Below are 12008 nucleotides of genomic sequence, written 5' to 3'. Positions count from 1 at the left end.
CTTACCAAAAATATGTAGAATACATATCGGCCTAAACTGAGGGAAAAAATGTTTTTATATATATATTTTTAGGGATATTTATTATAGCAAGAAGTAAAAAATATTGCTTTTTTTTCAAAATTGTCACTCTTTATTTGTTTATAGCGCAAAAAATAAAAATCGCAGAGGTGATCAAATACCACCAAAAGAAAGCTTTATTTGAGGGAAAAAAGGACTTCAATTCTGTTTGGGAGCCACGTCGCATGGCCACGTAATTGTCAGTTAAAGCAACGCAGTGCAGAATTGCAAAAAGTGCTCTGGTCTTTGGCCAGCCAAATCCTCCGGGGCTGAAATGGTTAAAATACCACAGGAAGTGTGCAGAGGATGCAGGGCAGTTCGGAACTTCTACCAGGTTAAACATTTTTTTTTTTTTTGCACTTAAAGTGTAAGTAAACCCTCCTATCGTTTTCAGCCAAGGAAGCTGCCATCTTTGCCTCTGTTTAATCTACAACTGCCATGATGCTGCACATGTGATCAGTTGCAACACCAGCCATTGGATGGTTTGACAGTTTGGTTGAGAGCACAACCAATGGGAGTGTTACATTTCCGGCACGTGCCAGAAATTAAGCTGTTTTATGGATGAGTTTGCTTCCGCTTTAACAAACAGATGTAAGACACTTCAAATGGCATATATAAAATGCCAAAAGGAAGTAAATAAGAGAAGTTTATTGTTAGGATTTACATACTCTGCAAGTGTTCATGGGGTGGCGGAAATTTAAAGTGATATTAAAGCCAAGGTGTTTTTTTTTGCTTTTTTTTAAATAACAAACATGTTATATTTACCTGTTCTGTGCAATGGTTTTCCACAGAGCAGCTCTAAAGCTCCTCTTCTCGGGTCCCCCGCTAGCGCATTTGAGTCTACCCTCCTGCCAAGTGCCCCCAGAGCAAACAGCTTGCTGTTGTGGTACCCAAACTTCCAAGCCGCTGCTCTTTATGTCCATTTAGACACGGAGCTGTGGCTCTACCCCACTCCTCTCTCTTCTCATTGGCTCACTGGCTGTGATTGATAGCAGGGGGAGCCAAAAGTCCCCGAAGACTGTTGTGCACATTGCTGGATTGAAATGGGGCTAAGGTAAGTATTAGGGGGCTGCTACACACAGGAGGTTGTTTACCTTCATGCATAGAATGCACAAAGGTAAAAATCCTTGAGCCTTTACAGCCACTTTAAGTCTTAAAGTTGACCTTTCATCAAAATGCAAGGTGTGCTTATTAGTTAACCTACTGTAAAAATGCTGCCTTTGTAAAGAAACAGATTATGACAAAAGTTGCAAAAATAAAATTACGTTGGCCCCTGACGTCCGTCCATGGCACTTAGATGAGTGTGACATGGGCCTTCCGGTGAGATCGTGAGAATGCCGAGAATTCTAAAGCTGGCCACAGACAGGGACTGGATGGGATTCAAACCATGAATGGCACGCTGATTGTACCAAAGTCAATCCATCGATCGACAGCATGCTATAGCCGTTAGCAATAATCATTGTGTTCTCCCAGCAGGGAAGGCTCTCTAAAATCTGTACAACCAGCCTGTTGGATTTTACATGCAATTAATGCTAGTGGCTATTATACTATATTGAACACAATGGCTCAGCTAAATGGATTCCCCCATCAACACTAACTGTGTTGATGGTGGAATCTAGCAATTTTTTTTCCTGCAATCCGTGGTTGCAGGAAAGAAAATCGCTCCATCTTTGGCTGGCTTTAATCTCTGGTGATGGAGTGGTGGCGCCTCTTCCTTTATGATCCCCAGGTGTTCCCAGCATCTCTCCTGTAATGTCACAGAGGTGTACGATAACTATATTGTTAAAAAGAAAGCAATGAACAAAATAAAGAGATAAAAGTGTGTAAACAAACTGCCATGTTATATCCCCTCTCCCAGTAGCTACAACTGTGAGAAGATAAGATCTGTGAAACAGCAGGCACAGTGTAAAGGTAATTATTAATGTAAAATATAGAAAAGAGTATAGATTAAAACTAATAAAGTCAAATAAATAATAAACTTAGGTTAAATTAAGTCAGCTTGTTAGCGGGTTAGTGTCTTATCTACAACAGAAGAGTTAGTTAATTAGTGTTAGGTCAAATCATTAACTTTTTAGGATTTTTGGTAATTATCAGTAAATTACAGCCATTGAACACAGAGCACAGTACTGGAAATGCTTAATATCTAGAAATCTAAAAATATACCTCCTTGATTCTCAACCAGCTGCAACACAGTGTATCAAAACATATACATACTGTATTTAGGGGTCTCTACATTCAGGATAATTAGGATAAAACAATGATTGAAAATATCTGGAATAGTAATAATTATACAAACAACATTTTGCAATAAACAAACTAGAACTGCATTTATTTGCATGTTTTTCCTTTATTCTGCTTCATTTAAATTGTAACTAAACCCACAACAGTAAAAATCAATCTGTATATGCAGCAAAGCATGCTTGTTATACTCAATGTGGAGCCTAAGGGGTTAATCCTGTGCATTGTGGAAAAAGGCTGTTGATCCTGTCTTCTCTGATCCTCCCCTTCTTCCACAGTCCCCAATCCATCTCCTGATAAGACAGAGCCTTTGGAGTCACTCGGCACATGCTGAGTTTGGTGTGTATTTTTTTTTTTCTTGGGAGGGTGCATGTAATCAGCACAGGGCCAATCAGCACTGTCCGGACAGAGGGTCAGGGGTCCTGCAGCCTAAATAGGACAGTCAAAGGCGAATGAAAAGTCCTCCTACAATGTAATCAGCACAGGGCCAATCAGCACTGTCCGGACAGAGGGTCAGGGGTCCTGCAGCCTAAATAGGACAGTCAAAGGCGAATGAAAAGTCCTCCTACAAGCTTTAACCAGACACTGATAGAAGTCATAAGACTGCTATATACTGATGAGAAAAGATATTTAGCAGTTTATATTTACTAAATTAATTGTGTTTCCATGTTCTGTGTACTGTGGGAGACCACATATAGTGAATCCTGGGTTTAATAACACTTTAAGTACTTTTAAAAAACAATTATTAAATGAAGGCTTCATATATTTGCTTTCGTTTGCAAAGCAGTTAAAAAGTTATTGTTTAGTAAATGGGTGCATAGGGAAACTTTCATGATTTCAAGAAGTGCAAAAAAAAATACATGTTGGTCCTGCCAAAAATCTTGTGAGCTGATAACTTTCTGTGCACAGTTATAGGAGGTGGGAGGGAGATGAAGAGAAGTCTTTGTTCTTTGTAATGCATCAGAAATAAAGTAGGCAGGCTGACACCACATGCTTTGGAATTCAGAGCCAAAATACGCTGTGTTGTCATGTCAAAGAGGGAGGTAGGAGCACATAATATTTCTGGCACATCAACAGTTATTTTTCTGTATAGAAAATAGATCCTGCGCTATGGTGTGTTTTTTGTGTGGTAATGAGTACCTGCCACCACCACAATTATATCATGAAGATATAACTGAATGAAAAACACACATCGGTGCGGCGCTACAATACACCATAGTGGCAAAATATAGCATTTTTAACAATACAAATGCAAATAACTACAAGCAAATATAATCAGAGCCAGTCTGGTGCTACAATGCACCCCCCCCCCCTTTCTAATATCACCACTATGCAATACAATACAATATCTATAAAAATGCAAGATTTTTTTTTCTGTACTTGCACAATATTTAAGGGGTAGAGCATGGGAAAATAAGCATGTATTTGTTTTCAGACCAGGTTATATACACCTTCTATGCCCCAACAGTAATGAATAAAGTTTATACTCCCACAATAAAAATATGGAAATTCAAAACATGTACTGAAATGATGGAAGACTCTGAATGGAATGATCAAATACAATCCAAAAGGGCTCACAGGACTTTAGGGGACACAAACTATTTTTTTTTTTTTTTTAAAGTGTAGTTTATAATTTAAATACAAGATCTAAAAACATTTTTTAAATCACATTAAAAAGTCTTAAGACACATTATCCAAATAGATGCACATAAGGTAATCATAATTACATGAATCATGACATGCCTGGTGATCCAGGGAACAGATGTCTATAAATTTAATCTTGACACGTTTCGCAAGATAACACTCGCATCCTCAGCAGAAATATATCTAAATATCTGAAAGCAAAGACCAGGTTGTTAGAAGACAAAAAAAATCCCACACACTTGTTTGTACAAGCAAAGTGCAAAAATACTTACAGTTCAGACAAAATATAATTTGGATCCATACTTGGTCAAAAAGATTTCTTCTGTGTGGGGTCATTTTTTAGCATAAGCCTCACAAACGTGGGTACAAACACAGGAGAAACAGGGGAAATTGCCCAAATGGTCCATACTGTCCTCTCGGGGGTTGTGGAAGGGGGAATAAAGGACCAGGTCAGTCCGTAAAATGTTCCAGCTGTCTCATGGAGGTGGGGCGATAGTGACTCTGGAAATAGGGGAAACAGAAACTCCATGAGGAGAGCCACTAGGTCAAAAATAAACGGGGGTGATGTGAACAGATGAAGCCACCAGGGGCATATGGATAGAAAGGGGGGGTGTGAATGGAATGGGTGTCACTGTGGGACAATGGGGATTCTAGGGTTGGTAGGGGGACTCTGTAGCAGACTTGGTGGCCCTGTGGGGGATGAGGTTTCAGGAAAGGAAGGGTCTGTGGGGTACTGTGAGAAATTGGGGAACATTGTGGAACACTGTTGGAGGTTGGGGACCCTACACAGATACATTTTTTGTGATGGGGGGAGGCCCAGAACAAGTAGTAGGTCATTTTTATACCTTAGTGCAGGGAAATGCATTAAAGGTAAAAAAAAAAACATTTTGACTTTAGAACCATTCTAAAAACAGCATGCATTACAGCAATTCAACAGTGTGAATGGACCCTAAATACTGTGTATTATAGTTCTATATAGGTTACTTCTCTTGGCCATGAAAGGATAAAGGCCTAGTTTAGGGTTGGGTAACAGGTCATGTGGAGGCAACCCTTTTTTTAGTATAACATTGCCTTACAGTTAGTGGCCCCTTTCATAGAAGGTGACTTCTCATTGACTGCACACCTCCGCTCTTTCTACTATAATTTGAAATAAAACTCATACTAATTTTGCCTTAGGCACATGTCCTATATTTTCAGTCCCATGAGGGTGACTTTCTGAACAGTCTACCTAGCCTTTTGTCCTCTGCGTTGTATTTTTAGTCTCTACACGCTCGGGTTTGTGAGATTTGGTTTCAAATTCTGCAGCTCCCTCTGCTGTATGGTACTTAGAGCACAAATCCGTTGGAAACAAGGACTTGGCAACACTTGCAGCTACAAAGCTCTGAACACTACATTACTGTAATCCTGTAATCAGGCTGATCAGAAGGAGTCTGCAGCAACATTCATCTGGGTATCGGGCACGGATCTAGAGACGCCAGCAAGTGGCTTTAATTGTGAGCATCAAGTATTCTCTACGCAGTGCAGAGGATCACTGAAAGTCAACTTACTCTGCTAGGATCCAATGTAACTCTTTTGTCTCTGCTCCAATGTAATACGGGGGTTTGACCTTTAGCCCAGGGAAGACAAAGCAGTATACAGACTTTATAATTGAGTCATGGCAGCCTTTAAAAAGTTTTTTTAAACAAAAACTCTTTTATCCAGTACTGATATATATATATATATATATATATATATATATATATTGTAATAGAGTATTGCGGAAAATGGAGATCAACATAAGACACATGCTAATGGATAGGTTTGCAGATTTTCACTCAAAGTATAACTAAAGGCAAAACATTTTCTTTAGCAAGAGAGGAGAGGTATTAGAACACCTGTCAGTTTTTGTTGGTGTCTGTGCCCCCTTTATGAGATTCCCCCTCTCTATTTGTCCTTATTACGATTATCATTGGAAGCGAAAGTAAAAGAATATTCCAAATTTTGGGTTGTCCCCAGAAATGTAATAGAGGGGACATTTTCCAATAGGGACACTAGTTCTGGTGAGCTGGGGTTCCCCAAGGAATTCCCTTAATTTTCTCTCATTTCCTGTTTGGATATAGGACAGGAAGTGAAGGGAAATCTCCGAAATGGGATACAGATGGTGAAAAAAAAAATCTGACTGGAGTTATAAAAATCTAACTCTTGCTCTATCCAAAATGAAAAAAAAAAATATTTGTCTATAGTTCTACATTAAGACTTCAATAGGATCGCTCTCCACTGGAAAAAAGAGAACCCCCGATTATATATTCCTCTATACACTAGAATTAAGAATTAGTGGAAGAGCTTACTTCTAGTATACACAATTCTCTGGAAAAACATAATAAAATAAGGGAATTGTGGCATCCCAGGGGGATCCGCCATGTTTACACCTTTTTTTCAATTTTTAATTTTTTTTATTTATCAGTTAATCTGGCTACTGGGACGTAGGTTGATGATGGAGATGATGGAGAGAGTGGCATTCCTTTTTCCCTTCTTCCCCTTCCCCTTCTTCCCACCCTTTTTTCCCCTCTTTTCTATTCTTTTTTTCTGTCTTTACCACTCGGAGTACTTGGTTCTGTAGCAATAACTCTCAGTGGAGCTGCTGGTTTAAGCAGGCTGTTACCGTCACCTTCTTTACCTCTATTTCACCGTAACCGGGTCTAGGGTCCCGTTGAGTTTACCATATACACTGTAGGCACCAGACACTTGAGTATCTTTTCCAATGCTTTAATGAACGTAAATTGAAGGAAGTAGCAGGAAAGAGGTAGAAGGAAAGTTGCAGGGAAGCTCAAATACCTTTTCTTAATGTTCTTTGTGTAGCACTAGGGATTGAAACTTGTAGCTGAATATACTCTCTCTCTGTAGAGTTGAATCTTTGCCCGCCTGGATAGGTCTCTCTCACTAACCTAGCAGCCAGTACGCAGCACGAACAAAAGTCTCTGCCACAGACTTGATTGAAACAAAACCCGTTTGAGCCTCTGCCACAGGATGTATTGGTTCTTGATGAACAACGAACACAGCACCAGGACCTTTAAGCCAACCCGGCAGTGCGATGCGGTAGGATTACTTTAGGATACGTCCTCCAACTGAGTCACCAGGCCGCTCTCCAGACCAGCACTCTGCATGATCCTTCCGTGACGGGTCCTACCCTGGGATCTTCTCAGTTGTCCAGCTTCTTCACATAGGATAGACAGCTCAGGACCATTCCTCTGCTGCTGTAGTAGGCACCAGACAAGCCTCTGGGCCCACCCACACGCTGCAGCGCCGTGGGCCTCCCGGAGGTAGTACTCTTAGCGCATACCTGTCGGCCAGGAGGGCCAGCATGTGGACAGAAAAAAACCCTGAAACATGGCGTCTGTCCCATAAATACCCTCTCCCAGAATGCAACTCGGAGGACCACCTCTACCGAGTTATCTCCGGGACAGAGGAGCACTTATACACTTCAACGTGTTGTCTTTCCAACACTGGCCCATAGTAACAATGACACCCACACTCACAGTGTGAAAATACATGCAACTCAGCTGAGCTGGAACAGAGGCAAATCTGACTATGTATGAACAGATAACCCACTAAATTTACCTAGCAGCAGTAGATTCAAAATCTACCAGCGCTACAGTTCTTTGTGCTTTATTATTAATATACTGTAGGATTACAGTTTTTCTAATGTTTAGTTCAATTGGATTTGCTTTTTTGTGAATGGTATTTGTGTACCATAATTTTGTGATCCACATCTATACTTTTGTTTAATCTCCTCCACGATATTGACACTTCAGTGAGTGCTATGTACACCGTGTATTTTCTGGAAAACCTTTAATAAGAAGACTTAAAAAGGGAAGAAAGTATCCAGGCGAAATCGGAAACTTTTTTCCCCAGAAGCACTTACAAGCACTATTTGCTAACCTAAAACCTGCCATTCATATAAAAATATCATCCCTTAAAAGGGGTAAGATCCTTATCCATCAAGCAGCAATGGTTTCTAAAGCAGAACGTCACTCAAAAAGTGAAGTACTGCTGGTTTGCTCCCCCCCCACCTGTAACTAAGTTGGAGGATTTTTTTGGGGGTGAGGGGGGGGGGGGGTTGGCATAGAGTAAAAACTTTTTATTGGTACACGTCACATGTTCAAGCTTGTGCAGTGGGTAGTCAGCTGTGGTTCCTTAGAAAGCCACCGCCATCTCCCATATCCAAGATGGTGGCACCGGGGACCCACAGTGGTAAGAACAACTGGCTGTGGGATGGCAGTTCTGGACTTCAGGCACCTGTAAGTACCTGATTTTGAAAAGTAAGCAACTGCAGTATTCACAGTAAAAAAAACAAAAAAAAACCAAAGACAATGGAAGTTCCTCTTTGAGGCAGTTAAACTGATATACAATAATACAGAGGCCACTTTAGCATGCCTTAAAGTGAATTGCGTTAATGCAGCCAGTTTATTTGGATGGACTACAACGCATCAGACTAAAATTTGGATGTGCATTGCATATAAGGCTGCCCATTCATTCCAACCGGCTGGCAATATACTACACTGCACTAAATACTGGACATGCCGCATTTTTTACAATGCAGTGCACAGTAGTGCATTACCATATATTGCAGCGTGCTACAATGCAGGTGCATTGTGGTACCAATAAAAAGGTATGTAAACCCTAACAATGAACTTCTATTCATTTTAATATATCTTTATTGGCTTTTATCAAAGGTATACAAGGAACATACTGTACTGAATGAACATACAGGTCGAAAAGACATACTGTATGTATGAGTATTGTTCAGATAACAATAATATGTAATGGCAATTATCAGTCTTGCTCATATAAATACAGTGGGGACGGAAAGTATTTAGACCCCCTTACATTTTTCACTCTTTGTTATATTGCAGCCATTTGCTAAAATCATTTAAGTTCATTTTTTTTCCTCATTAATGTACACACAGCACCCCATATTGACAGAAAAACACAGAATTGTTGACATTTTTGCAGATTTATTAAAATAGAAAGACTGAAATATCACATGGTCCTAAGTATTCAGACCCTTTGCTCAGTATTTAGTAGAAGCACCCTTTTGATCTAATACAGCCATGAATCTCTTTGGGAAAGATGCAACAAGTTTTTCACACCTGGATTTGGGGATCCTCTGCCATTCCTCTTTGCAGATCCTCTCCAGTTCTATCAGGCTGGATGGTAAACGTTGGTGGACAGCCATTTTTAGGTCTCTCCAGAGATGCTCAATTGGGTTTAAGCCAGGGCTCTGGCTGGGCATTCAAGAACAGTCACGGAGTTGTTGCGAAGCCACTCCTTCGTTATTTTAGCTGTGTGCTTAGGGTCATTGTCTTGTTGGAAGGTAAACCTTCAGCCCAGTCTGAGGTCCTGAGCACTCTGGAGAAGATTTTCATCCAGGATATCCCTGTACTTGGCCGCATTCATCTTTCCCTCGATTGCAACCAGTCATCCTGTCCCTGCAGCTGAAACACACCCCCACAGGTGATGAGCAGTGCCTGGTTTTCTCCACACATACTGCTTAGAATTAAGGCCAAAAAGTTCTATCTTGGTCTCATCAGACCAGAGAATCTTATTTCTCACCATCTTGGAGTCCTTCAGGTGTTTTTTAGCAAACTCCATGCAGGCTTTCATGTGTCTTGCACCGAGGAGAGTGTTGACTAGTTCTGTATTTTGTGCATACACCTCAATCATTGTAGTAGTATGGACATATACATATCTAGATCTGAGAGATCTTACAACAAAGAGGTAGTTCGTTCCGCAATACACATTTATTAATAGGGTTACATAATCTATACAAAGTACACACCCAACAGTATTTACAACACAATGTACAGTGTAGGTCTCCTGGCTTACATGGTATTTACAAATTACCCACAACACCCATATTTACAGTACAGTATAAAATACAAGTATGTTAGATTACCTGTTAACTTCAGGTCAGCCCATGGTGACTGCTGTCTGTTCCCACACCAAAGAGTGAGTAAGCTTGGTCACAAAGCATTATATCCCCCCCCTCCTTTCTGTAGTGTGGCTAATATAATTCTCCCTAATTGGTCACTGTACCTAGTAAATGTATATTGGGCACAGCCTGATTGGATGAGTCAAAGAAGGCTATTGTTTACTACCCAGGGAAGATGTTCTCAGGAAGAACAAAAGGCCAACCTTTGAAGTTGAACTAATTACAATAACACCAACACAACACTCAGTATTTTAAATATATTTCCCTCTAACTGAAATATATTTCTAATTACAATATTTTACAGCGATTAATGGATATTTCACATAAACTTATAAGGCAACAGATGGCCCCTTGTGGCCAGTTGAGAATATGAGACTCGGCCACACCTAGAATAATGGTTTATGTGCAATCTCCTTTAATATTTGTCACTTTTGGCTTTACCCTCTGAAATGAAATAAAACTCTTTGAGAAGAAAAAAAAAACTTTTTAAACTCTCCATCTCTACAGTTCACACTTCTGGATCCCAGTATTGGTAGTCATCACTTGTTCTGGATGTCATAAGTCCAAAATAGAAATTATGAGAAACGGCACCAAAACAAAACAATAAGGAAAAAAAAACAAAAACAAAAAAAAAACATGAGGATCCTTGTTCTCAACAGTCCAAAAATAACAATAGTCCGATAATAACAGTACGAAAGTCCATAAGGCGAATCTGGTCATGTTGCCCTTGCTTCTGGGACGGCCTTCACTGGTGATTCCAAGTGGATACAGCATACAATAATAGCCTGGGGACCAGCTTTTCCTGGCTTTCTAAGATTATACTTTATTAATGTGGACAAAGGTAGAGAAATAAAAACACAAGTACATTTAAAACATATGCATTCAACTGAATGCTTGTCTGGTAAGTCTAAGCCGTAAGGACCTTTTGATTAGAATTGTCATAGATATACTGCGACATACTAATGAGACCCCTTTCCCAGTGACATGTGTAACAATTTGAATGGTTACGCCCTTCAGCCAGGTGTCTGATTTTCATCCCCCCATCTTTCTTCCTCCATTGTCATATGCCTGCAAGTACCTCTGCCCCACCTTCTGTGGAATACCACGTTGTGTGTGCGTGTATGACCCTTCACGTGTTCTGGGGAGTTTTGTTGCCATCGCAACTCACCACTAACTCCTTTTTACTGGAACTGTGTTCCGTTCAACCTTGGCTGGTGCCAAACCTTTGGGCATATAGCTCCGTCCTGCCTTTAGCAGGCTACAGAAGAGGTCATCACTTTAAGAGTTCTCCGTGCAGATTAGGCAGTGTCGCCTACGCAGACAAAAATAATTCGGAATACGGATGAGTGTGATGTCATCAGTCACTAGTGGCTTCAGGAACAATTAAACTAAATTACACTTAAGTACAATTGTACTATACTCCCTGCTATTTGCCAATCACTATGAGTCTCACCAGTCCCAGTATATCTATATGATATTCACGCAATGCTCTTTGAACTTAGTTATGGCACGAAAAAGAAAACTGACCAACAAACAAAAAAAATTGATCAATGACCACATATGATGCCTGCCCAATATTAGAACTGTAGAGAGGATTGTATGTCACATATACAACGAAAATAGTCACATGACCAGGTGTAACCAGGTGTTACTGTCATAGTTGGTAATAACTACCATGACATACATTTATATAAAACAATTATCCAATGTCGAAAGAGAGAAGAAAAACTGTTGGAACTTGGTCTATCCCCAAAATGCTATAGGGAAGCTTTAATATTCTATATCAACATTTCTAACCATTTTAAATGTTCTCCATATAATGTTCCCCCCTACTCCCCTCTTTTTTTTTTTATTTATTTATTTCACCCTAGTGACACCAAACTCAAGAATCACCATACAAAAAATAAATAAATAAATAAATAAAGGTACTATAGGAAAGAAAGAAAAATAGTAAACGTTAAAAAAAATTTCAAAAAAAAAATTAGAAATCGTTCTTCCCCCCTTTGTTTTTTTCTTTCTTTTGTAAAGAAAAAAAATTACCGTTAAGAAAAAGAAGAATAAAAATAAGAGAAAAAAAAAAATGTAACAAATTAAAAAA

The sequence above is a fragment of the Aquarana catesbeiana genome, linkage group LG03, assembly GCF_042186555.1.
Source record: "Aquarana catesbeiana isolate 2022-GZ linkage group LG03, ASM4218655v1, whole genome shotgun sequence".
In the NCBI taxonomy this organism is placed as follows: Eukaryota; Metazoa; Chordata; class Amphibia; order Anura; family Ranidae; genus Aquarana; species Aquarana catesbeiana.
This window is presented reverse-complemented; position numbering follows the sequence as displayed.